Source organism: Ailuropoda melanoleuca, chromosome 19, assembly GCF_002007445.2.
Source record: "Ailuropoda melanoleuca isolate Jingjing chromosome 19, ASM200744v2, whole genome shotgun sequence".
NCBI classification, from domain to species: Eukaryota; Metazoa; Chordata; class Mammalia; order Carnivora; family Ursidae; genus Ailuropoda; species Ailuropoda melanoleuca.
The window spans coordinates 31,172,113-31,198,069 of NC_048236.1; positions in this window are offsets into that span (position 1 = coordinate 31,172,113).

Genomic DNA, 25,957 nt, shown 5'->3' on the forward strand with positions numbered 1-25,957 from the left:
AGACTGATACCAAATTGGGAAAGAGCTAGAACTGTCTTTTTAGTTATATATTCTATATTAAGAAGAGATTTTCCTCCCCTTTCCTTTAAAGGCTCAATTCATGATGTGATCATACAGTATATTTATGTATAATAGTTTAATTTATATAGAGATGTCACTTCATGTAATGAGGTTAATCAAGAAAGAAAAGAGTCAGGTATACTTTAAAGAACAAGATCAACTAATATTCATGAAGAACATTTAAAAAGATAATGGAATAAAGTAAGACTTTTAGAAATTCATTCATTCATTCAATCATCCATATACTTACTCAAAAATATTTCACGCTGACAATGGACCTGTGCCAGGTGCAGGAATATAGGTTGGAGAAGAGATAATGTACAAATTCAGTAAGTAAAATAGACTGTTTGTTAGATGATTTGATTAATTTGGAGGAAAATAGACGTGAGGAGGAAGATGGAAAGTCAAGGAGTATGTTGTAATTTTTAAAGGGTCTGCCAGGGAAGGTGGGAAGGTGCCAACTGAGCTAACATTTACAGAAGGGGAAGACATATTCAAGTGAAGTTGTTGAGGAGGGATTAAGATTTGTAAATCTGAATTACAGGGGAGAGGCCTGGGCTGGAGATAGCTCACACAAATATGTTTGGAGAAATTTAGAGTATACTCTTTTTTTAAGAATTTCATATTTATTTACGGAGGATACTGGAACTCTAGACCAGCAATACAAAATTTTCAGTCTATTCTGAAGCTCTTTCTCTGCCAGTCTCTGTTTGTTCTAGAAGTGGTTCTAGTGATTTAGCCAAGGGCTTTGATCACAGGCCGTTCAGACAGACCGGGGTAAGTGTGCCCTCAGGTATTACGTGTTCCATTGTGCTGTGGCTTGAGGTGTAGTCTACGTTGTGCCGTCTTAGAAACACTGTGTTGTGCTCTGGTCCACCTCAAATGACAGGAACCTTTTTTTTTTTTTTTTAAGATTTTATTTATCTATTTGGGAGAGAGCCAAAGTGAGAGAGATCACAGAGGGAGTGGGAGAAGCAGACTCTTGGCTGAGCGGAGAGCCTGATGCAGGGCTTGATCCCAGGACCCTGGGATCATGACCTGAGCTGAATGCAGACGCTTAACCGACTGAGCCACTCAGGTGCCCCAAATGGCGGGAATCCTAAGCAGGCACTTTATTAACCTGCTACTTCTGAATCTCCATATACAAAATAAAAGGATTAAACGAAATGGCTTTTATTATTTTTTTTATTTTTTATGTTTTTCTAAAGATTATTTATTTATTTATTTGACAGAGAGAGAGACAGCCAGCGAGAGAGAGAAAACAAGCAGGGGGAGTGGGAGAGGAAGAAGCAGGCTCCCTGCGGAGGAGCCTGATGTGGGGCTCGATCCCATAACGCTGGGATCACGCCCTGAGCTGAAGGCAGACGTTTAACGACTGCGCCACCCAGGCGCCCCCGAAATGGCTTTTAAAAAGACACTTTCGTTCTCACATTCCATGATTATATGATATTTACCTTGATTCCTACGTGGAACATTGGCCTAATTCAGCAGATTTTCAATTGTGAACATATTGCCTAATTCAGCAGATTTTCCATACAGAATTTTCTGTGCTCTTGTTAGTAATTGTTCTTCATGATGTGCTTTACTCACAGGTCTTCTCTCATTGAGAAAAGTTATTTACAAATTTGACTCTGGACTGAGGGAAAAAAGAATGCCGTGTGAGATAACCTTGGAATATTTCCTAGGGTGCTTATGGGACTTTCTGTTTTGTTCTCCATGAAACTTAAATCAGAATTAATACAGATCTAACCTATTTTAGGATTGCAGATAATCATTAAATTTAGAGAGATTTTAGGCTTATGATATCTTGAAAAAAAGTGTTATCTTCTGGCTTATTCCGGTTTTTATCATTGTTGAAGCAGCCATCGTGTTGCCAACTCCTTCCAAGACTGTCATCTTTCTGCTTTGTCTATTTCTCCGATACCACATCGCTTTTCAAGTTGACTTCTCTGTCATTCAAAAGTAAGGATATGTACACTTGCTTGGCTTCCGAAGTGTAGTTTGTTTTATTAGTTTCTGGTTACTGCTTTTCTTTGAAGTGGTGTCACTAATAAATCAGCTGAATAATGAGATTCTCCCCTCTCTAATACGTAGTACACATCAGTGATTGAATCAGGAGAAGCAAAGTTCAGGAAAACATAACCGACTCAGTATTATACTGTCCAGCCACATGATTTAAAGCCACTCAGGAAGTTTATATTCCAGGAAGGATTGCGAACAAAAACGAAATGTCTCTTAAAACATTAATGAAAGCAGGAAGCTCATTTGATGGGTACTGAGTGAGTGTTCAGTAGGTACTAGTTGATTGAAATAAAGAACACTTTATGTACATTTTTTTTTAAGTCCACTCTCTGATAAAAAGTGCCAGGGAAAACTTCTAAGAATTTATGTATATGGCTTGTGACTGTATTTTGGTAGAAGGGTGTGATTATAATTTATTTAAAACTTTGCGTTCACATAGCATTTGTGGTGGTGGCTACAGGAACCCGTTTCTTCCAGAATAAACTCCCGAGATGTACAACAAATCAGGTGAACTCTCAAACCCGGCCGACTGAGACAGAGAGGTGGAGACACTTCAGCTTTAAGGCTATAAATCCATCTCTTTGTTTGGATTTTGCAACCAAAACAGACCTGAAATAAGAAGGATGAGAACGAGAATGAGAACGCTGCAGAATCACTGTGTTGTGAGCAGAAACAGGAGCAAACCATGAGGAGAGAATACTCTGCGATCTNTGATTGAATCAGGAGAAGCAAAGTTCAGGAAAACATAACCGACTCAGTATTATAGTGGCCAGCCACATGATTTAAAGCCACTCAGGAAGTTTATATTCCAGGAAGGATTGCGAACAAAAACGAAATGTCTCTTAAAACATTAATGAAAGCAGGAAGCTCATTTGATGGGTACTGAGTGAGTGTTCAGTAGGTACTAGTTGATTGAAATAAAGAACACTTTATGTACATTTTTTTTTAAGTCCACTCTCTGATAAAAAGTGCCAGGGAAAACTTCTAAGAATTTATGTATATGGCTTGTGACTGTATTTTGGTAGAAGGGTGTGATTATAATTTATTTAAAACTTTGCGTTCACATAGCATTTGTGGTGGTGGCTACAGGAACCCGTTTCTTCCAGAATAAACTCCCGAGATGTACAACAAATCAGGTGAACTCTCAAACCCGGCCGACTGAGACAGAGAGGTGGAGACACTTCAGCTTTAAGGCTATAAATCCATCTCTTTGTTTGGATTTTGCAACCAAAACAGACCTGAAATAAGAAGGATAAGAACGAGAATGAGAACGCTGCAGAATCACTGTGTTGTGAGCAGAAACAGGAGCAAACCATGAGGAGAGAATACTCTGCGATCCGAAGGGGCCGTGAAGTGATGATGATGATGATGAAAAAATGAGAACTAGTATTTGCTAACTGCTTATTATATGCCAAGCACTAAGTTAAGCACTTCCCATAGATTATTTCATTTAATCCTCACAACGAATTTATTAAGAAGTTACCTTCATTATCCCCTTTTCCTCTCTTTCTTTTATTTGTTGGGAAGGGATTTGTATAAGGTGGTGACACCTGCTATAACAGCCTGTGATAGCAGAGAATCAGGGAGTGGGAGAAGAGGAGGAAGGATAAGCCTACATGGATGTCTGTTTCCCTCTTTTCAATAAAGTTAAAAAATATAAAAATCTTTCCCCACAGTTACATAGCAAAGAAGTGGTAGAGTTGGGAGAAGATTCCAGAACCTACATGCGAGTCCAGTACAGTGAAATTTGTGACATAAGGAAGAACTCTGAAAAACAAAACAAAAAAAGCAAGGGTGGAATTCATTTTTATGAATTAACACTTGCACTGGATGCAATAAAGAAGGAACTGATAATGTTACACATTTGTATCAGTGACGTGGAGGCCCCTTGAAACTATTACCACAAAACAAAAAGGTACAATATGAAGGGGACTTGAGGATGGATGCAGAGAGCGGACGGTGGACATCCAGCCTGACAGTTAGATGTACTTCTGAAGGAGAGATCATGAATGTGGCGGAATATAATGAAAGAGATACTTGAAGCCGACTTTTCTATTTAAGTGTAAAACTACCTAGAGACACAAATCAAAAGTACTACTGAATTCCAGGAAAAACAGTCACTGAAGACAGACCTCATCCCTCTTTTGCAACGTTGTGAGGTGTCAAAGACGTAAAAAAATTACTTACAAAACTCCTACAAGCACACTGGTATAAAACTCAGGCCGACAACAGAATTTACCACTCCCAGCGGTGAATATCAGAGAGCCAGGGGGACAATCTCTGCGGAGTCAGTCGCGTGGGAAGGCAACAGAGACACACTGTCAGATCCTCATAGACTCAACCGATATAATAGCTGTACCCTCATGAAAAATTACTTGAAGACAAATGTCAGAAAACTAGACATCTGTAGATTGTCCCGCGTGAACACAGCACTGAAACGTGTTCAATCATCCTGCAGAATAGAAGTGGTGGGGGCGGGTGTTCCACGGGCCACAGGTCACACGCCAGAGGGAGGTCTGGAGCCAAGTTAGCTTTGGCTACGAGGCTTGGAAGAAAATATTCTTCTTTTGAAATATTTGCTATTCCCCCTCTGTGCTTCGTATTTTCTTCTTCTCCTTCTAACTGAATTGGAACTTTCACCGGAGTTTCCTTCAACCTTGCAATTTCTTCAAACCATTTGGATGCTAACATCTCAAGTAACAGTGAGATTCCCAACAGTTAACTTCATAGTAACTTTCTCAAAGGTAGTTTCTCCAAAGTCATTGGAATTGCTCCACTTTCAGCAGAAATCTTTCCTTTCAGTGATATTTACATAACATAAAAATTTGCTGTTTTACGCAGAAATATTTTTCAAACGGGCCAGTTTTTATTCCTTTCCCTAAAATACTTATATAAAGAATTTATCATTTTAACAAAGTGTGCCAGTGTATCTGCTTTTCCCAGAAATGCTGAAAAGGATTTGTTAAAAACGATGCACTGTCATTTCAATCTTACTTTATATCCCCAAAGTTTGTAAAACGTAATGACTGGGTGGAGGGCTGCAGCAGAGAAAGCCAAACATTTCTTAGAACTTTATGTAGCTCTGGAGTGCCTTGAAGTTCTACAGGGTTAAACATAGCAAATTCAGGAATAAAAAAGAACACATTTTCTGCATATTTTTCAATAATATCTCAGTTCTCTTTATTTCTTTCCTCATACTATCTTTGCCATAACTAGCTTTTTCCTCCTCATGTGTCTTGAAGGAAGTGTCTGGTTTTGTACTTCACTGGTAAATGTTACATTTCTCCTCTGTGGTATTTCTCTTGACCTCACATCTTCTTTCCTTCTCTTCCCAAATACGATCCCAAGTACAAGCAGCTCATAGAAACACAATAGTTATTTGAGGCTTTTAATAAGGCCACCCTCAAACAATCCCAAGGCAATTAATTTATGATACTATGCAATTTGTTTACACATAAGCCAAGAGGCAAAACTGAAGTAACATATGAAGGTCTTTTTGAGAAACTGGAAGTGTTTATTTTTAAATACTTGCTTTATTGTCCATGAAAGTAATAAATTGATGCCAGTTGTTTTGGGGTTTTTTTTTTTTTTAGACCAAAACCTAAATATTATTACTAGTTGTAGAAATCCTAAGATCTGTATAGCCCTGGGACTTGACATTGATATTGACGTTATTTGTTTTTAAGAGGAAGAATAGGAAAGGAGCTAAATTCATAGACTTGGAAGCCAAACTGCTTGGGTTTGAGTCAATCTTTTCTGTTTCTGGCTGTGTAGGCATTAATTTACTATCTGTGTTCCTTTTCTCAGCTATAAAATGAAGATAATAATAGTATCTATTTCATGGTTAATTAAGGTAACACATTTAGAAGAGTTCTTAGCATATGTTATATGTGTTCAAAATTATTAATTTCTAAGTTATTATTTTTAAATTTGGATTTCCCTAGAAGGCCCCTTATCTTACATACAGATGTATGGAATGGTGTGCCTAGTGGATATTTCTTTTGTAAGAATGAGGTCAAAAATTACATTTTTGGAACATGTATCTATTTAATAATTTCTGCACTACTTAAATTTCTTTTTCCTTTTCTGATCACACTTTACTTAGGTTGGAAGTATCTGGAAACTTAACAAATACGTACTTTCTTACTAAAGTCTTCTTTAAAGTTAAGATAATGAGAGTTATTTTATCTACTTAAGGATAGAGACTATTTTCACCTATAAGATCTAGCAAAGTGGAAAAGAAAAAGAGAGGAAATAGAGAAATTTGGAAAAAATATAGAGACAGGTCCTAAAGAAAACAGAGCTGAAAATTTCTCCATCAGTGGTTCCTTCTTTGTTCATTCAACCAATATTTTTTAAAACACTATTTAAGAAATGTATTATAAGCACTACTTCTTGTCCTCAAGTTGTCTTTTGCTGAATAACAACTTGTGGTAAATGTTGCTGTGGCATCTAGCATACTCTATCAAAATAAGCCTTGCTAAAGACAGAATTAGAGCTGGAATTCTGGTTTAGTCCAGAGAAGTTCTTCAGATGGGGATAAGCTAATTTTTATTTTATTTTATTTATTTAAAAAATATTTTATTTATTAATTTGACAGAAAAAGAGTGATCACAAGTAGGGGGAGAGGCAGAGGAGAGGGAGAAGCAGGCTCCTTGCTGAGCCTGATGCGGGGCTTAATCCCAGGACCCTGGGATCATGACCTGAGCTGAAGGCAGACGCTTAATCAACTGAGCCACCCAGGAACCCCAAAGCTAAATTTTATTAAATGAATAATGTTTAATACTACTCCTTAAAATAATCCTTAAAACAATCCCATATCACAATAATTATTTTAATATTATCTTCTTTTTACAAATAGGGAAATAGAAACAGGTAGGTGAAAACAGAAGACGACCCAAAGGCCTAGAATAAACTTTGGATTCAAAGTTAGTTTTATTTTTACCCAAAGCCCATGCACTTTCTTATACCGACACTGATAGTCTCTCCCCAGAACACCTTTGAAACTAAGCTGGTAAAATATAATATTAGCAAATAAGGAAGATAAAACCACAAGTTTAAGAATTAGTTAACACATTGAAAGAGCAGAACTGGATGGATATTGCTTCAAAAGTGTCATTTCTGTCCGGGTGTCAGATCAGTCTTGTTCCTTTGGAAGTGTCAAAACCAGTAATTGACGCCATCTTGTGATCTATGCTTCTTGTTTTAAAATAGAGTGTATGAATAGAAAATTTGAGGTATAGTAAAACTAACAGATTAGGGAACAATTCCTATTGAAAAGATCGTTGTTTACTCACAGTTTCCAAGAGGCATGCCATTCCAGTGAGGGCTGCATGAGGAAGTGGGGTTGGTTTCGGGGCACAGGGAGGGGGAGAGCTGTGGGCAAGAATCTTTATTGTGGTTTCTGTGGGAAGAATGGCAAGGCAGAGTAAGCAGGTTTAGGACTGGATAATTTGAATAATTTCAACACGCTCTAGAGTACAGGGCCTGTCCCTAGTTGTCTGGTACGTGGCCCTGGTGATTAGGGAAGATGTATCGCGTCCCAATGTGTGAGAGCCCAGTAAGCAAGATGGTTTACGTGTGCGCGCACTAGGGTAGATTTGCATGTGAAAAGCACGTTCACGGGCAAGTAGTTTACTATCTCTAGGAATTAGCTGATCCTGGGAGGGACAGTCCCTCTAGGGTCAGCAAGGCCCCAGATGTCAAAGTATCAGAATACAGAGAATAGATATGGTTAATACAATCCTCAATGGTGCTTCTGAGATACTGATTATAGAAAAACTGCTGAAGTCACATTTCTCATGCACCTGGGTTGTGCCTGTTCCCTTGAAACAGATGACAGATTTATATTCAACCAATTGCCTCTTATCCATTTCATATAATTCGCATTATATAGAATAAAGGCAAAAATATGTGGTATATTTTCTATGTTGTAACTTTTTGTAAACTTTTTTTTTTTTAAGATTTTATTTATTTGACAGAGAGAGAGAGACAGGCAGTGAGAAAGGGAACACAAGCAGGGGGAATGGGAGAGGAAGAAGCAGGATCCCAGTGGAGGAGCCTGATGAAGGGCTTGATCCCAGAACGCTGGGATCACGCCTTGGGCCGAAGGCAGATGCTTAACGACTGAGCCACCCAGGCGCCCCTGTAAACTTTCTTTAACTTCTTGATCTTTATCTTCTAGGAGAATATATCTACCTATCTCTATCATCTATCATCTATCTATCTATCTATCTATCATCTATCCATGTATCTATCTAACATAGATACAGACATTTTAACATAACAAAACGGTTCTCCATTGGGAGCAGTTCTGTTCCCCAATGGGACATTTGGCAATATCTGGGGACATTGCTGGTTGTCACAGCTGAGGGAAATGCTAGTGGCATCTAGTGGGTGGGGACCAAGGGTACCGCTAAACACCCTACAATGCATGGAATAACCCTAACAACAAATAATTATCTGGCTCAACATGTCAATAATGCTGAGGCTGAGAAACTGCGTTATAATACAGTGATTTTGAAGTCCCATCCTATTTTCTCACCTTCTCAACTTGCACAGACAGAGATGTGGAAGCTCTTTCTGTTACACCAATAGAGAATACAACCTAAACTTGAAAAATGAATCCTGATTCTGAGTTTCCCTTGCTGTTCCCACCCTTTCTGCTCCTTGCCGAATTTTGGAGACAGAATTCAACCCTATGTAACTTCAATTGCTACATCCAGAACTCAGATTACTATTTGTCAAGTCTGTATTATAACTGCAGATTACTTAGAAAGAGCCTTCAAATTTGTTTATATACCTGTTGAAAAAGAATGAGAAAAAGTGGGTGGAAAAGGTCATTACTTGGAAATACTAACCTATTCAACATTCAATGAGTGAATCTTTGCTGAGTGAGAGCTTAGTCTGATAAACTTATAACATCGAGAAGTAGGGATGTTATTTATTTTATCTGAAGCTTTCTTTTCAGTAACATTCGGGCTGGATTAAAGGTGGCGTCATTAGTGTTGTTCTCTAGTCTTTTTCTACAGGACATTCAAATAGAGGTTAAAAAGTAAAACCCGGAGATCAATAAGAACAAGAAAAAAAATCATATCAATAGAGGGAAAGTGGGACCCTTGAAAGAGAAGGGACTCCAAAATTTGGAAATTCCAGCAAAACAGAACATCGGCTGTATGGATCTGCATCTTCCAGATGATACCCGTGAGCCAAGGGATCATAGCGCCCAGCAGGCTATGACACTGGAAGATTTTCAATCCAGAGCACTGAAGAGTTTTTTTTTTGCTTCTGATAGGCCTGTGTCTCCAAATTTACAAAGCAAGGCAATGAGAAAATTATATGTGTGTGTGTTCGTATTTGTGTGTATAATTTTATAATATGATCTATTTTGAAAAGCTGTATAAACTTGTATAAAAAGTGTAAATCAGGGAAACCTGGGTGGCTCAGTTGGTTTTGCATCTGCCTTTGGCTCAGGTCATGATCCCAGGGTCCTGGGATCGAGTCCTGCATCGGGCTCCCTGCTCGGTGGGGAGCCTGCTTCTCCCTCTGCCTCCTGCTCCCCCTGCTTATGCTCTCTCTCTCTGACAAATAAATAAAATCTTTAAAAAGTGTAAATCATTTGAATGTTTCAGTTCTCATATTTATAAAATAATATAAAGCCTCACCTATTTGAACATTTTTATAAGTGGATTGTATGGATACATATGTGGATTTGTTCCACACATGGATTCGCTGTGATGAAAATAACACGGATCATATTTATAAAAGAAAGCAGTGATTTTTACACCTGGAGGGCTTTTTCAGACACAGATGACTGGGCCCCACTCCCAGATGTTCTGATTCAGTGCCTGGGGGTGGGACCTGAGAATTCGAATTCCTAACAAGATGTTGCTGAAAGGGCTGGTGCAAGACCCCACTTTGCAAACTGGTGGTTGGTCAATTTAGTGGTTCCCCCTCCATGAGTTATCTTACCACAACCCTGGCCAACATGTATTATTATTCTCATTTTATACAGCGGACACTGAGGCTCAGAGGATTAAATAGATTACCCCAGCTCACCTAAGTGATGCGACAAGAAAGAACAAAAGGGAATTCTCATCTGATACCAGTTTTCTGGAGCATCCCTTCTTTGATAGATGGGGTTATTCAAGCACTATTTGATCATGCTTTGTTTTGGAAGGAGTTTTGCTCTATGTATTATTTCTTCCACTATTTACAGTAGCTGCTATAATTACGTCTGATCTAGGCAGTTTCATTATTTCTTCATGAATGAGACATTGTCTATAAATTGAATACAAGTCTTAAATATATAATAATACACAGAATCCAAGTTTTGGAGAGGGCGCGGATGACATTTTTATTACTTATTTTAGACACAGTGGTATTTGGCCTGGTGTCACATGTTCAATTAATACTGCATTCCCTTTATTACTAGCTATGGACTTGGATTTCAGAGGTTGAAGGAAAAGAAATTTGGAGATTGGAAGCGAATTGACTTTTATTTAATGTTAATGAAATAAGCTGGACACTTATTAAGCTTGTTGTTTCACTTGTTTTCAATAAGGAGGGCAGAGGGAAGTTAAGACTATAGTAGGTTGCGGCTATGCAGGCAAATTAAAGCGTTCTTCATGAAGAATGAATGCCTTAATGAAAAAAGGAGAATTTTAGGATTTTTACTGTGCTAATGTATTATACTTCAGATTCAAATTAGGTAGCAATGGGTCCATGCCTTTTGTACTACCACCTCGTGACACCAAATTATTCCAGTTGATGACTCCTATTTTCAGAGTTCGGGAGCTCTGCATTTTTCAAGTCTATAGTTTTAAAGTTTAATAAAAAATTATATATATATATATATATTTATGTATATATATGTATTCAGATTTATTTCCAGGCACTCTGCCTACTTTTGTTCTGATCTTTCCATTTTTTTTTTCTTTTTCCCTGCTTCATTGCTCAAGTCCAACACAAACGGTTCCCTTTCAACACACAGTTCTGCTCATAATTTAAGATGGAAATAAGGCTAGAAAGGCATTTTCTCATGCTATTTCTAGGACACCTCAAATTCAGCTTTGCCTGTAGGCCAATTCCTATGGAAAACCCAACCAGAAGCTTCTGGAAAAACCTAACCAGTGTCTTCAGCAAAAGAAGTTTTAGATTCCATGGCCCATTTACCATCTTCTCCAGTGAATAACAAATTGGTTGGACTGTATTGCCATTACAAGACTATCATAGCAGTAAATTTTATGGAATAACTCAACCATAATTACAAAGAAAAACCAACATAGCAATAAAGCAATTTTAAAGAGTATTTCTCATTTAGACCAAATTTTCTATTCTCGGAAAATGGTCATCCTAAACCCAAGAAGGGTCAGCATGCAGGAGGCAAACAACAGACTGCTGATGTGTTCTTTAAAAAGCACCTCTCTTCACATGAGGGCTTGAATTTTAGGCTGTAAAAATGCATCCTCAAATTTTATGAGAACAAAGGGTTTCTAGAATAGTGAGGATGTAGAGTGTGTTCTCACAAGAAGGATCTTTCTGGATTATAAATGTATGATTGCTCCTTATCTGCAAGGTCTCTGCTTGCCTTGCAAGGTTTGTAGGTTGAACATCAATGCTGAAAGCACAGGGCTCACCATTAAAGCTGAATGTTAGTTTCCAAACAGCTTAACTTGCCTTCCTTTTGGTCTGATGGGGCAGTGAGTATGTTGGCCTCTTTTTTTTTTTTTTTCATCATTGGCCAAAGTTCAAGACTAATTGCTAAAAAAAATAATCAATCACTTTTAAAAAGTCTTTAACTATTTTTCCTCTTTATTATTTGGATAACGTTTTTAAAAACACCTCCTTTGTGTCCTGTTCACTTTGTTAAAATTTGTCATCATACCACTGAAGCTTAAAGTTAAAATTTGTCTCCATTAACTTTAAAATAAATTCACAATGTCTTCTTGATGCAATAGTCATTGGGTGTTTTGACTTGGTACTTCATCATATATTAAAGAATTTTATATCCATTTAAAAAAAGTCTGCGTTTTCATAAGTTCCACCACAGAACTATGGTAGAGGTGTAGAGGTGAATATGTTATCCTTACAGTAGGAAAAACTGAACTAGACTCAAGGCTTTCCTATGTGCTCTTCTGGTGCTTTGTTATAATCACCTGGACTTCTGCAAGGAACAAGTAAAGGTCCATCTTGAGTGCTCTAGTGTGGAGCCCTATACTCTTTGTCCCAGTCTCCACACTTGTCCTGGCATTGAGGGCCCCAGGGTAGAAAAGTAGAATGAGCCATGTAGCTTGGTGGTTAAGGCCATGGGGTCTAGGGCCAGATGGAACATTGGTTCAAATCCATGCTCTGTTGTTCCTTCGCTATGTGACCCTTGGATTCTTATTGCTTTATTTTTTTCTCCAAAGATTTTATTTATTATTTTGAGAGAGAGAGAGAGAGAGTGAGCATGATTGGGTAGCAGGGCAGTGGGAGAGGGAGAAAGAGGAATTTCAAGTAAACTCAAACTGGGTTGGAGCCCGATGTAGGGCTTGATTTCAGGGCTGTGAGATCATGACTTGAACTGAAACTGAGTCAGATGCCCAGGTGCTCCATCAGTTGCTTTATTTTTAAAAACGGGATTATACTGGGACGCCTGGGTGTCTCAGTCAGTTAAGCATCTGCCTTCGGCTCAGGTCACGATCCCAGGGAGCGGGATCCCTGCTCAGTGGGGAGCTTGCTTCTCTGTTTCCTCACCACTCATGCTCTCTCTCGCTCTCTCTCTCTCTCTCAAATATATAAAAAATAAAATTTTTTAAAAATGGGATTATATAATTTTCTATTCAAAGTATTCTTTTGAATATTAAACAAGCAAAAATATGTAAAACATCAGGCATAATGACTGGCATAGAGCAAGCGCCTGATAAAGAATAGCTCTCAGCCATGTAAGTTACCTGATTCAGTGGCAGTATTGTTTTAATTTATATTGTTAACATCTGTTGTGGTCAGAACCGCCCTAGCACTACCCTACTTCTTCCTTTCTGTAGTTATTTCTCCAGGCTCCTGATGTATTTCTTCCATGACTCAATTTGACAAGTAACTAATTTGATGATGGCTAAGAAGAAAGGCAGTTTCTAAGTCCTCCCAGAATACGTGGTTCTTCTGCAGAATTTGTTCCTACTTTGATTTCAAAGGATGCTAAAAGGAAAGCTGAGCTTTGACAACAAAGTATGACAAGTTTAGGAGACGGATTAGCTTCAGTGCATGCGTATTAGTATGTAAATGACACTGCTTCTTCTCTGACCCTGTAGGCTCCATCTATATTGAAATCATTGAGCAGTCCTCCCAATTTGTTGACCTAGCTATTCTTTGGGCAGAGGCCTGTACTTTGCTCAACTTAGGGGATACTTAGTTTGCAGGCCAGACAAAAATTTCAGGGCACAAAATATTAAGGGAACTTTGCCGTTATCCTGGGCCAGTGTCCCATAAATTTCTGGACACTGCATGAGGGGAAGAATGGGCAGACTGGTGATTGGGAAAGTGGAGAGATGTTTTTCTGGTTCTCCTCAAACCTCTCCGACTCTTAGGGCCCCTTTCTTCTCCTTGTATGTTCAATGCTGAGATTTCCAGGGTTCCTTCCTCACACTAGTGCTCTTCTCACTACACACACTCTTCAATGATCTGGTAGACCCTTGAGGTTTCGATGACCCCTTGTATCTCCCTCTCAGCCATTACCCTGACACTCATATTCTTAGTTCTGACTGCTGCCTGGGTATTTCTGTCTATGAATCTTGTGGGCTGCTCAATTTCAGTGCATGTCAAAGTAAGACCTTTGTGGAACCAACTCAACCAGCTCTTCTCCTTGTCATTGGCAGATTCTCTTACTGTCTGCCTTGTACCCAGCTTAGAAATCTGTAAGTCATTTCTGGGTCCTTCCTTCCCTTCAGCACCCACACCCACTAGGATCTGACAGTTTTACTTCTGATTCGTTTCTTGAATCTATCTCTTCCAACCTGTATCCTAGTTCAGTGCATGTTGTTGTTATTATTATTGTTATTAATTTATTTATTTTTGCAATTTTTGCAGTAGACTTCTGGCTAGATCTATCTTCCATACAGCTACCAGAGTAGTTGGTCTAAAATGTTTAAGTCTGATCATGTTTCTACCAACCATGAGATAGAGTTCAAACCTTTAAGTTGACATAAAAAGCCCTTCATGATCTGGCAGTGACTGGATACTCACTGTTCACACCTAATGCTCCCACCATATGGAGAGGCAGATGGATCCCTCCAGTCTACAGATGACCTCTTTCTCTGTGTCCTTTTCTGCTTGTTTTGTTTTTGAGTTGTCTCCTTAGCCTTTTATGCTGCTCCTTACCTTTCTACCTGTAAAGCTCCTATACATTCTCCAAATATTAGGTGAGAGGATCATTTCTCCCCAAAGGCCTCATTGAATTGATTTCCCATTTAGGTTGGATTGCCATTTGTCATCTTTTGGGTTCTCCAGAAGGAGACCCTGAGGGGAGAATTCATGTGAATATGTTAAGAAAACTTCCCAGGAATTACCAATAGGGTAGTGGGGAAGTGAGACCAAGAAGAGAAAGGAAGAAGATAGATAAAGCCGTGTTATCACCCGAAGTTCTACTAAGGGTAACTTTGGCTCAGTCTCATAGGGGTGCTCTGAGAAGAGCGTAGGTCACATCTGAGTCATCTTATTGGCGTGAGGGAGAAGCAGCAGTTATAGTCTTGCATCTTTCAGCCATTGCTAAGGGTTCTTCTCCAGGAGAATGTAAATTCTCAGGTATTTTAAGCACTATGTGTAAATAACCAAGCAAGCATTGCCTGTTCGGAGTAAAAGCACATTCCAAGAGCGTGTGCATAAAAATGGAGAGGGGACTGAGGGGTAGAGACCATCTGCTCTTGGATTTTTTTTTTTTTAAAGATTTTATTTATTTATGTGACAGAGAGACAGCCAGCAAGAGAGGGAACACAGACAGGGGGAGTGGGAGAGGAAGAAGCAGGCTCCCAGCAGATGAGAACAGCACGCCCTGAGCCAAAGGCAGACGCTTAACGACTGCGCCACCCAGGCGCCCCTGCTCTTGGATTCCATTCTGATGGTCCCATAATATCATCCTATCCAAAAAATGAGGTTTATTTAGCTTGTTGCAGCAAGGGGACTGCACTGCAGGGGAACCTTGGCGCATCTCAGTAAGACAGGGTGGGGAGGGCTTTTCACAGTGGTCAGGCTTGTGCTGTAGGATTCTCGGGAGGCATCAGAGAGGTGGCCATCGACTTTCTATTGATGCTGTCAAGGGGTGGGGCAGTGTAGCCACTGAGCGTCTCTGTGATCTTTGTGCAGGAGGCAAGAAGAATGAAGTGGGGCTGCGGATGTCACTGGGAGAAGCAAAGTTGACTCAGAAAAAGGTGTTGGTCATTGTGCAGCTACCATGTGGCCTTGGAGATGTCATTCTAGAAATGTTGTTCTCTGTTGGCCTCATCCTTGTCTAATTGGAAACACTATTGATATTCTGTTAGGAAACATCATAGTTCAGGGCTTACTTTCACTTTCTCGCTAATCATCACCATCATGAGGTATTCCATAAATCCTACCATATAGGGAAGATTGAACAAGTAACATATTACTTACTTTCAGGGGTTTATGGTTTAAAATAATTTCCCCTAAAACAGAGATACAGACAAGCTTACAATATATTGCAGTTACTTTGTTGGGTGTAGATACAACGCTCTGGTTTGTATTAGAGGTACCATGAAGAGATTTCGGGCAGAGGGTTGGGATTGATAATCTTGTTGATGCAACGGCCTGGTACTGTACTCACTTAAAGTACAACTGTGCTTTCTTGGAGCTTGGGGAGGGTGTGTGTGGGGCGTGAAAACCAAGTGTTTCTTCTTCTAAGATGGGCCAGATTTCCAAAGTGACTCTTACTTGCTAAGTGAAACTCAATGATCAATCAAGGTCCCTGCACAGCACTGATGGCACAGTCAAATTGGGTAATTTCAAGAGAGTGTAATAAAGTGGTCATTTGAAAAGATGTGGGGAGGGTACAGGGAAACCACATAGGTAATCTAGGGACACAGCAGACTGAGTGCAAAAGGCAATGTAATAAGAAAGTGACCTTCATTCAAGGGATTCTGTTAGGTGGGTAGATCATCTTCTGAAGGATCCAGGAGAAAAGTGCCTAGACTTCATTCTCCACTGTCCTACTGGTGTTCCACTGACTGACACAGCGGGAAGGCAGGGAGCAGGGAGCTCTTTGATAAAGTCCATTAAAATCAGCCTGCTGGGACACAGAATAGGGTGGATTAGGGTGCAAAGTGAATCTGAAGGGGCAGATGGAAGGAATCTGGCACAGCTCATCGAGAAGTCTCTGAATTTGCTGTCATGTGAATTGTCATACTTATGTCAACATAGAAGAATATGAACCACATTAACTCAGGGGAAGGTTTGCAGTCGGTAGCGATGTTCTGGAACCTGCTGCATTTGACCATAAATTATTCTTCTAAAGATTACTGGAATGGTTTTTACCAGATTGCAATGTCTCCAATTACATGTAAAATAATAGACTTTGTAAAAAACAGCAGCTTGGATTGCAGTCATCTGTGAAGATATCTTCCATCAAGTTATCTCTGAAATACTTGTGCTTGGATCATTTTACAGTAGTTTATGAATCTGCCAGAGGATTGTTGTGCAGGCAATTCACTTATATCACGTCGTACCTAAAACAAAGCCATCCATACTAATATCTACATTATTTCCTTATTTATAGAGCAAAAGAGCCAAGATTTTAAGTGGTAAAATATGGTGATATGATAAATATAAAATGACTCAGGTAAAAGGTCTTTCAGGGGAATGGAAGGAGTCTCTGAAGTTTGAACAGGGACAGTTATTGAATTTTTATGAAATGGATAAGATTAAATTAGTACATGTGAAATGGCACCTCTAGGGAAAATATGTTTTCCTGATTATAGGTCGGAAAGAATAGATTGGAATGTTTAGTCTGGAGATGCCAAGAATAAAGAGGAAAAATAAATGTGATCAATGTGAGAAAAAATAAGGAAACTGGTAAATAAATATCACTAAGAATTCAATGATACATTTGTATCTTCTTTTTAGGAATATGTGACACATGAAATATATTTTGGAGGCATGATCAAAGCATGGAAAACCTTTCAATAACAGTTATCCATCTCAGCCCCTGAACGTCTGTGTGCCCTAGGGCAAATCTCTGTATCTGTTTGATGCCAGTTCCTCATCTGTGAAGGACAGAGTAGAGGTAGGTTACCATGAAAGAGTTTTCTAACGCTAAATACACATTACACTAAAAAACTTGTATCCTATCACAGACACTAACCCTCATTTGTTTATTGAGTGAGGTGTAACTACAAGTAATTAGTTTGTATATGTACAATTCTTATGTGTAGAGCTCCGTGACTTTTTATATGCATTAGTAATCAGCATTCAAATCAAGACAGACTATTGCCAACAGCTGAGAAGGTTCCCTTGTGTCCTTTCCCAGTCAACACCTTTTGCCTAAAGGTAGACACCTAATCCGATATCTACTTCAGTGGACTAAGTTTGCCTGTTTTTGAACTTCATATACACAGAATTGTACAGTATGGATTTATTTTTTATTTTTTAAAAAGATTTATTTATCTATTTTAGAGAGAGAGAGAGAGAGAGCGCATGCAAGTGGGGGGAAGGGCAGAGGGAGAGGGAGAGAGAATCTTGAACAGACTCCTTGCTGAGCACAGAGCCTGATGTGGAGCTCCTTCTCATGACCCTGAGATCGTGAACTAAGCCAAACTCAAGAAACGAACGTGACTGAGCCCCCCATGCACCCCAAATCATACAGTATTTAAAATATCATTATTTAACTTAGCTATTAATGTTATTCAAAATAAATAACCTTAACTCTTATCAATGTTAATCGCCTCCATATGGTGCTATACAATTTTATGTGCTCTCTGTGCTTCATGCAACTGAGGTGGTTCATGTAATTTTATTTAACGTGCCAAAGCTACTTAGGTAATTTTCTTCCAGGTGGGAATATCCTCCTATCTCAACTATAACTGTCCAATTCTCATGCAATTTCAGAATTCAGTTCAAGTCCACTGTCTTCGTGAAGCTTTTTCACAATTATTCCAGTCCACATTACTGCTCTGTTTTTTTACCTCTGTACTTTTCTTAGTCCATAATGCTTAGCATAGACATTAATCATACAATGTTTCATATTAAACTGTTCCACATATTTGTAATGTCTGCTTTCTAAAAAATTGCATGTGCCAATGAAAAGACAGTTTCATTTATTATTATTTTTTAAATCCCAGAATAATGTAAATACCATTGAGTACAAATGGTTGACAGTACGCATATGTGTGTTATTCTCTCTGTAAAATAATCACCATATAAGAATGTGGGCTATAGAGTCAGACAGCCTGATCTGGATTGAGGCTACTATTTATAAGCATGGGCTCATGGGCAACTTATCTAACTTGTTTAAGCTTTAATTTTACCATCTCTAAAATAGAAGTCATGGAAGAATTTATGTATGCCTAGGTGCTCAGAACTTTTTATTTTGCCTAGGATTTTCGATCTTATTAGACTCTATTGCAAAACCATTCTTCATATGTGGTTGGATCACATTTCACTAACATTTTTCTGGTCTTAGAATTGAGCTAGTGAACTGTGTTTGAATGCTCGTCCCTCAGAAAATAATTTCAGAGTGACCCATTGAGATGATCAATTAAAAAAACAACTTTCTTTCCCACTTAAGTCCCTATCTGTTGGTTTTAATCCATGCTATTAGAAGGAATTGCCACTGCATTCTGACGTAGCATTTACCAGGCTCCTAATAGGTACCAATGCTATGATAGGGTGTGTGTGGGGGGAGTGTGGGTGCAGTGTTTTTAGGAGATGACCTAAGTACTGAGTAACACGTTAATGGGAATGATATAAAATATCACTGTCTGAATATCTAGTTTTTTTTTCTAGAAGTGTTTTCCAGTAAAGCCTTTGAAACTAATAAAACTAGAAGTAAAATATTAGAAAAAATGTCAAACTATATATTTTTCCAAGTGACTTTCAGCTATGTTTAAACTCAAGGAAATGAGATATTTATTTGTATCCAAAACTTTAATAATGAATACATAATTTGGCTGAAAATTTCTAGAGGAAAATTAGGCCAACGTATATTACGAATTAATGAAAAGCTATTCTTTTGAGGATTATGATTGAAATGAATGATATTCTTCATTATATATATCCTACATAATTCTAAAAGTATTAAGGCCATTTTATTTTATTTCATTTTTAAAGAAGATTTTATTTATTTATTTGACAGAGAGAGAGAGAGAGAGTACAAGCAGGGAGAGCAGCAGAGGGAGAGAGAGAAGCAGACTCCCCGTTGAGCAGAGAGCCTGGACACAGGGCTCAATCCCAGGACCCTGCGATCAGGACCTGAGCTGAAGGCAGATGCTTAACCAGCTGAGCCGCTCAGGTGCCCCAAGACCATTTTAAATTAAGCTTTGAAATGCAGGGGTTGGGGGAAAAACAGAGCACATCATCACACAATGATGTGGTCACAATACAGGGTGCAAATCTATGCTGTGGATCATTTCCTAAATCGGCCTCATGTTCAAGTGAGCGTATCATTAAAAGAACAATAACAACAAGCAAAACATCAAAAACAACAAAGGAACTTTTCATGGACTCCCAGATGAATGTGGCTTTCCTTCCATATTAGAACTCATTGAATTCTGACATAATACTCCCTTCCTCTCCTCTGTTCCAATTCTTTGGTATTTATATAGCAATTTTGGTCATATTTTGGTAATGATGTAGATTTATGGAGGATTATAACAGATGATTCATACAAAATCTTTTTTTTTTTTTCATTTCTGGAATCCTCTTGGCATGACTTCCAAAACTCAGCCACTAATAGAACATAAATATAGAGTGGCTATGTTTCTATTTCTAGAGAAAAGAGTAGTAACTATAAGTACTGAAGACCAGGGGGTGGTTGGACTTTTCCAAATGGGCAAAACATACTCATTTGCAACTTTTTAGGGTCATGTTCATTCTGTGTTTATCTTGGTGCTTTGTAATAACATGGCTGGCCTTTGGCAATTCTGTTTGTATATACATTCTATATTTTTTCCTTCAAAATTTTCCTACTTATTTTTGGAGAGATTCATCTGGGTTCTAGGAACATTCTGGGAAATTTAGGACTGAACAGGTGTACAGCAAATATATAAAACTTCTAGATACTTTTGTTAAACCTGCTGACAAAATTTTAACACCTCTTTCTCCAAGACACCTGGTGCTTGCTGTCTAGTACGTTCACTAGGTAACATGCTATTAAAATTGCAATTGGACTTCATTTTGATATTCTCACAATGGAAATAAATCTTTAATTTTTAAGGGAAAGGAAACTCCATTCCAGTATGTGAAACTATACAGAAAAAAAAGAAAGACTATATCAACCTGAATATGTAAGTTCAAATTTGTCATTTAAAATTGTTTATTTTCGGGGCACCTGGGTGGCTCAGTTGGTTAAGCGTCTGCCTGTGGCTCAGGTCATGATCCCGGGATCCTGGGATCGAGCCCCGCATCAGGCTCCCTGCTCAGTGGAGAGCTTGCTTGTCCCTCTGCCTGCTGCTCCCCCTCTTTGTTCTCTTTCTGTCAAATAGATAAAATCTTAAAAAAACATAAAATTCTTTTCAATTGCTTATTTTTTATCTAAACTTGAAAACAAACAATGCCCAGCTTCCCTCGAGCTTGGAAAGGGAAATCAATTCACTTTTTTTTAAAAAGTAAGATTTATAATCCTTTCAACATTCACCAAATCTTTACTGAGGACCTGCTAGATGCCAGGTCTTCGTTAAGGCCCAGGGATTCGGTGGTGAGAACACAGGCAGATCCTGCTTTGGCCTCCTAGAGCTTACAAAAGACAGTCACACATCTTCTTCATGTTTTCTTCATCTTTCAATGCAATTTATATTCTACTTACACATGACCAGCTTTTCAATATAGTGTATGTATGTATGTGTGTGTATATATATATATATATACACACACATTCTTAAGTATATCACGTAAATGATAACTGATTCATTTGAGTATGTAGTGACTCAATATATTATGCTTAGCTTTTTTTTTATTGAGGTAAGTTGACACATAATGTTGTATTAGCTTCAGATATACAACATAATGATTTGATATTTGTGTATATTGCAAAATGATCACCGCAGTGAGTCTAGTTAACATCCGTCACCATCCATAGTTACAAAAAGTTTTTTTCTTGTTATGAGAACTTTTAAGATTTACTATATTAAAAACTTTCAAATATGCAATGCAGTGTTATTAACTATAGTCACCATGTTATACATTACATTCCCATGACTTATTTATTTTATAACTGGAACTTTGTTTTTATATTTTAAATTTTTTAAATTCTTAAAAAAGATTTTATTTATTCATTTGAGATAGAGATAGAGAATGAGTGAGTAAGACAGAAAGCATGAATAGGGGAGGGGCAGAGGGAGATGGAGAAGCAGGCTCTCTCCACCAAGCAGGGAGCCAGATGCGGGGCTTGATCCCAGGACCCTGGGATCATGACCTGAGCCGAAGGCAGGACGCTTAACTGACTGAGCCACCCAGGTGCCCCTATAACTGGAACTTTATACCCTTTGGCCACCATCACCCATTTTGCTCCTCCCTTCCCACTTCCGCCAACCACTGCGTTCGTGTATCTATGAGATGTTTTGTTTTGTATTTGTTTCCACATCTAAGTAGATCATACAGGATTTGTCTTTCTCTGACTGACTTATGTCACTTAGCATGATGTCCTCAAGATCCAACCATGTTTTTGCAAATGACAAGATTACCTCCTTTTTAGGCTGAATAATATTCCATTTTATATATCTCACATATATATGTCACCTTACACCAGTCAGAATGGCTAATATTAGCAAGTCAGGAAACGACAGATGTTGGCAAAGATGCAGAGAAAGGGTCACCCTCTTACACTGTTGGTGGGAATGGAAGCTGGTGCAGCCACTCTGGAAAACAGTATGGAGGTTCCTCAAGAAGTTGAAAACAGAGCTAACCTATGACCCAGCAACTGCACTACTAGGTATCTCACATCTTCTTCATCCATTCACCCATCAATAGACATTTATGCTTTTCCATATCTTGGCTATTGTAAATAATGCTGCAGTGAACATGGGAATACATGTATCTTTTCAAGTTAGTATTTTCATTTTCTTCAGATAAAGACCCAGAAGTGGAATTGCTAGATCAGATGATAATTCTATTTTTAATTTTTTGAGCAATCTTTATGCTGTTTTTCACAGTGGCCTCACTAATTTATGTTCCCCCCAACAGTGCACACAAGTTCCCTTTCCATTATATTCTTGATAATTCTTGTTATTTCTTGTCTTTTTTATAATAGCCATTCTAACAGGAGTAGGTGGTATCTTATTGTGGTTTTGATCTGCATTTCTCTGATGAATAGTAATGTTGAGTACGTTTTCATATACCTGTTGGCCATTTGTATGTCTTCTTTGGAAAAACATCTATTCATGTCCTGTGTCCATTTTTATTTTTTAAAAATTTTTTAAAGTTTTTTTTTTTTTTTAAACTTATCTGCAAGAAAGAGTCAGAACACAAGCAGGGCGAGCAGCAGGTAAAGGGAGAAGCAGGCGCCCCGCTGAGCAAGGAGCCCGACGGGTACTAGATCTGGGATCTGGGATCCTGGGATCATGACCGGAGCCAAAGGCAAATGCTTAACTGACGGAGCCACCCAGGCATCTCCCTCTGCCCATTTTTACTTGGATTGTTTTATGCCTAGCTTTTGTGAAATGCTTCTTTTTAGGAAAAAATCTGTATATTAACTCCCACTGTTATTGATCGATTACATTTTATTGCTAGCAAATAAAGGTACAACTAATTATTAAATAATGCTGTCTATAAATATTCATAAATGAGACAGAATGTTTGTGCATACAAATTGTATTTTAAGCCCACACACTATAATAAAAGGTGGCCTCTAAAATGATAATTAATATAACCAGCATTAGCATTTACACAGGACATATAGAGAAGGTACATTTATCAAGTCGAGCACATTTATAGCACATGTGGATGCTGGATAATTAAAATAACCTTTGCACAGGAGTTTACTTTAGAAATTGACACAGGGAAATACTTTAATTTCCATATGCTTTGAGTAATTGTGTTTTAATATCTTTTTCTTCTCAGAAGTGGTTATTTCATTTATTTTTAATGAGAATTCAATACATTTAAAGTTGTCCTTTTTCCAGATATATTAAGGAACTAGTAGACACTGTGACTCTGAGCTGATGCTTTATTCCCAGCCCAAAAATGTTTAATCATTTTTTGTATAATACTGATTGACTTGGCTTAGGTTAGATGTTATATTCTCATTTCCGCGTCTCTTATTGTGATGCACCCCTGCAGGTCCCTCTTCTGGATTACAGGAATTATTCTCTTCGTGGTGGGAGTGCTGTTAGAGGAAGCTCATCTGCTGTCAGCCCTCTTTGGGACCATGCCAGATTCCCTGTCCTGAGCAGCCCACATCCAATGGCTGATTAACATACAGTATGAAGGCCCAGTGGTCTCTGAAGGGCTTTCCGACTCCAGGGCTCCCTGCTCCATGGCTCCCTGCGGGGCCAGCTGAGGCTGGGGATTGCAGTGCAGCTCAACTTCTCTTACCTACTCATTCTTCCACAGGTGTTGATTCCAAGAGCTTTCCCACCTAGACCTCCCTGGCAGAGTATGCTATCTGGGAGACTCAAGGTGTGAAATACGCCCACTGAATACTCAGGAGTCAAATGTCTTGATGACATTGCAAATTGACAGTAAATTCTGGCAGCTATTACTACACTGAAATGTATCCTGATCACTTAATCGATGTAAATGTTAATGAAGATGGAGTAACTTGATTTTACTAATAGTTTCTGATGCTCTAAACCAATCAGCTTCTTAATCATGGTTAGCTAGTAATTAATTAAAAACAGATGAACAATATGCCAAATAATTGAACACACCAGAAAAATTCAAAAAAAATCCATAGCAATCACATTTTTCTTTTCTCAAGTCTTAGTACTATTTTGACCTGCAGATTGAGCAGGCTGTGGTCTGATTTTAAACAAAGGAAAAGATGAAACAGACGCTTGTTAATCATGCTGGAACTTCTGAAACAGCTGTTGCTATGGGAGATATTGTCCCAGTATTTCTTTTGAATTTTACATGAGGACATTTACTCCCTCTTTGGCATTGCAAATTACAGGAGTGATTTAGGTAGTTCTAAAACACATAACTCCCCTTCCCTATTTGAATGCACAGCTTTGCTTTTTGGCATCCATTCGAAGGTAATGCCTTTTCAGCAAAGCAAGGAAAACTCCGTGAACTGTAATTGCTCGCTGAAAACGTGTTTTGTTATTAGTACAATTTCTCAGGAAAGCTGTAAAGAATTGAAACTGTGCTTAGGGAGTTAATAAAACAATACCGTTGTTTCCCAAGCCAGTTTTTCCAGGTGCAGCGTCTGCCCCTCTCAAACAAAATCTATAGTTTCTCGGTGTAGAATAACGCCGGCGCATGTATCAGTGGTCAAACCCAGAGAAGTGGGGGCTCATCCAAGAGAAACAAGATTAAAAATTCAGCAGAAGACAGAAATCTGGATGTGCACCAAGCAACTTTTCATCAGCATGTCTGTCCGGGAGGAAACACTTTCCAGTGGCCTCCTTCCTTTTTCTTTAGAAATGAGCTCAACGGCCGTGTTCCCAGGCACTATAACAAACGGGTGGCTTTAGGCACGGAGGAGCATTAATGAATGATGCTGTTCCTTAAAGGTAGCTTCGATGCCCTGCCCCCTCAAGTCAAAGTCAAACCCAGCGAAAAGCCAATTCGAGCACAAATTTCTCTGCAGTCCGCCTGGGGGCTGCACGTGATTCCCCTAACGGCGCGGGCTTCGGGTCAGGCGGAGAGGGCAGATGTGGCGGGCAGAAAGAACCCTGTTATAGACGCTGACCTCTGCTAGAGGAATGGCAGAATTTCCGGAACTCATTAACTGCGGCCTCTCTCGTTCATTTATTCTCCACTTAGGCTCCTCCAACTCCAGCTGTGGACGCCGAAGCCCCGAAGGCCGGCGGAGCGGGCCCGGTGCCAGCAGAGGGCGCATGCCCAGCCCGAAGCCGAGGAGGCTTCCTTGCACCTGGCCGCAGGAAACGCACGGCGGCCTGTCGGGTTGCAAGGCTTCCTCTCCGTCCGACGTTCCGCGGCTTTAGCAGCTCCACCGCCCCTATCAGGCAGGTACACTTGGAGGTCAGAGACATTGAAAACACACAGGGTTCAAGTGTTTTGCACCACGCGGTGTTTACAAGAAAAGGAAAGCCCGGTGAGTCATCCCTCTATTTTTAAATGGTAACTACTAAAAATTTATATGTGCACGTTGCCACTCTATGCATTTAAATCGACCAAACATGAAATATTAATGTGTTCAGAGGATGACGTGGCAACAGAATGCTACTTACCAAAGAACTGTAATTGGGTGGTTTCAAAAAGCTCATGAGAAGATGGAGAATTCGATAGTTTGCTTCAGCTGTTTGGTTTTTATCCACCTGGGTAATGGTGGAGTGAGGGGGGCGGGCTGTTCAGTATCCAGAAGGTAGCAAGGAACACGAAGGTTCCTTGCAGTAATGCGGAATTACAGCAAACCCATTACAAGTGGCAATTTGTCCATAGGCCATGATGCAGGCTGTAGCCTAAAATAAGGGAAAGGAGGCAGGACTTGAGGAGGGCAGAGGAGGAGAACAGCAGTGATGCTGGTGGAGAACTCGAGAGTAGCTGCACTGGT